We start from the raw sequence: 3,158 nt of genomic DNA on the forward strand, positions 1-3,158 counted from the left end.
TATTGTGTCAGAAAGACATTACTGATTTAGATGAGGAACAGATCATTGGTAGTTCAGCTAATAGAGAACCTTGTTCAATGTCCTAACTGGAGTCCAAACCTTACCACAGATTCACATGCTTAGATTCTTTACATAAAATGACATGCAACAGCTTGGCAAACATAAGAATATCTAATCTAATTAATTCATAAGAAAATGGTATTTAACTGTTAGCTATTGTAAGATCAAAGTGCATTGCTTTATAAAGGACCGAGTGTTACATGGTCTTTGTATAACATGATTATGTGCATTATGATAATAGATTTGTCACTTGTATCATCAGTTGTATTTCAGTGGGATGCACCGTGTGTCAATTTATGAATGCTTTTGTTTTTTCCTACTTTTTTTTCTGATTTTCTACTTCTGTTTTTAAGCTGATACTTTTTTTGTGGTAGAAAAGTATTAGTCTCAAATACTATGTGACATGATTACATACAAAGCTGTTCTGACATTCTGTCAGTTTATTCGTGGTTCAGATAGCATGATTATCCTGAAAGCTAAATTGAACTAATTGAGTGTAAGTTTCAACAATGATGCAAATCAGCTGGACAGTGGCATTTTCATGGTCGAGCTTCATCTGCATAACATCACCAGGGATTAATGAGCACTGAAAGGAGCTTGCCAATTGGAAGAGGGCAGAAAACCTGACAGTTTCTTCACAAAACTAAAAGCTCACACTTAAAATGAAGTAGGGAAGGCAATTCTGGTGGGGGACACACAAACAGCAGGCTGTAAGCTTTACGTGGGGCCAGAAGGAATGCTGATTGACTCCTGAAAATTGTATCTGAGCTTTACAACTAGTGTAGGATCAATATTTAAATATTTTACTTAGGCACCTGCCTGTTTCAAGCAGAACTGATGGACATAAGTTTCAAGGCCTGCTCAAAAACAGAGAGTCAAAAAAAATACACTTATCACCCCATTTTTCAGCATGAACAGCACAGTGGTGCAGACAAAACCCACCCCCAATGGAGAGAATTTGTTGGGTCAAAAGTGAGGTTTCAACCCTAATGACACAACGCCGTCATGGTGGTTTTGGTTTAGAAGAGAGAGCATCCTGAGTTTTTGATAGCAAGATTATGTGATTAGGAAGGTACTACAGGTCACCTATTAAGAAGTGACATTTTTCTGGGAAGAGTGAGACTTGCGTTGGGAAGGAAAATGAGGAATTTATCAGTTGGATGAAATGTATCTAGGGTAGAATGTGGTAGACTGAGGTTGAAAATGTTGTTGGGCTACTTGGAGTTTTAACCGTTTGTAATGGAATAATTAGTTTTAACCCATTCTTATTTTTTCCGGCTTTACGATAAGGCTATATGCAGTGGGCAGTATTGCATGGCATGCAGGTTCAGTCAGCTTCACTTGTGCTGTACAGTTCAAGTACTTTTCTGGCTGCAGTCCCCCTTTGTGCTTTTGTGTCCAGTCAGTACATTTCTTAGAATGTGCAGGCAGTGGCATTATTTGGGCAGTACTTTTTTTTGGAAAAATATTATATGCTGCAGACTAAGTTTCCAATGACACAATGTGAATGCTTTGTTTAGACTTTGGCAGTCATTGCTTTGGAGGTACATCATATGACTTTACAGATATATTTCTATTAACTCTGACAAATTAGTTATATAAGAACTCAGGATAGTTATCTGGCAAAACTGCAGGGTAAAGGAACCATATGATTAGCTACATTCAAAATATTTGTGCCATTGTAACATTCCTGATGTGTGATACTTACTCATCTTCAGCAACATGGAAAGATTATTACTGAATGAGACATCAAAATGTTACTAACAATAAATTGCTACCATCTGTTATATAATCAGAAAGCTAGTGTCTTAATCTCAACAATGCATTGGCTAACATAGCTAAAAGAAGAGATACAAAGGCCACAAGCACAAATCTGAAGAAAGTATTTTAAATTAGCATTGCTTGTGGTTTGTCACAGAGGAAGTTACAAATGATATTAAGGAGTATGATAGAGTGAACTCCACAATAAATTAGCCTGAATTTACTGAGACAATTGGCTTGGCTTGTGCAATGAATGCTCAAAGAAGCAGTTTGGAATGTTTCAATAATTATGTTTCCTTAACTCATCTCAAATCTGTTAGCTGGCTAGAAATTGTTGTTTTAACCTGTTTGAGCTCGTATTGTATAAGAGCTAGGAATAAATGAGGCTATCAGTTTGTACACACTAACAATTTGAAATTTAGCTGACTAGGGGTGTTTAAATTCAATTTAGACTTATTTGTTTATTGATAATTTCATTAAAGCTGTATGTCAATACTTTAAGTTGGAACAAGAGAGTAATCTAGTAACCTTTTCACAAAAACGTATGTACAGTACATATGATTTAAATGGGCAAATCCTGAAAATGAAAAAAAATCTTCTCTCAAGACCTGGCTGTGCATCGCAAATCCCCCTTGAGTGCTTGTATAAAAATTATTGTATCATGCATTCTATGAAATATAGATTTTGGAGGTGGATCAAGGAGCTAGTTCAAAATTATGACACTGATTTCTGCAGAGATCCCGATTTTTCTCACAGTAGCAAGGCTCCCCATATATTTTTTAACAAACAGCTAAGCAAAGAGACATATAGGCCACAAGACTGGAAACCTCAAACATCTTGCTTATGACGAAATGATAGTTTTCAAATGTGCATAAATATACAGTCCAGCATATGGGTCATTCAAATGCAAATCCCCATTATCATGAAATCTCTGCTTCAGCTGATGGAACACTGACACTGTAAGTTTGTTGCTGACTGTGTTTTAAATAGCATCAAGGTTTGCTGCATAGGTCTTGCCCAAGGGAAAGATGCTGGTGTTTTTTTTTGCTGACGATACTTTTTTCCTTCTGTCACATACTGCAGTATTTTGTTACTCTGTATTGACTGTATCTTAATTCCAACCTTTGGAGGACTACTTTACTACAACTTGCAGCATCCTGATGGCACCATTACAGAAATCTAATGTTATGGAGGAACAAAATACAAATATATTTTTTAGAACACAAGCACATAGAACAGTGTTTTAACGGCACTAAACATTTGGCATGCTGCTGGGTGCAGAGAGTGTCTTTCAGGACTCAGTGGGTCCTGTGCTATCTTGCTGTCTAAATAGAATT

The sequence above is a fragment of the Carcharodon carcharias genome, chromosome 4 (genome assembly GCF_017639515.1).
Source record: "Carcharodon carcharias isolate sCarCar2 chromosome 4, sCarCar2.pri, whole genome shotgun sequence".
NCBI lineage: Eukaryota > Metazoa > Chordata > Chondrichthyes > Lamniformes > Lamnidae > Carcharodon > Carcharodon carcharias.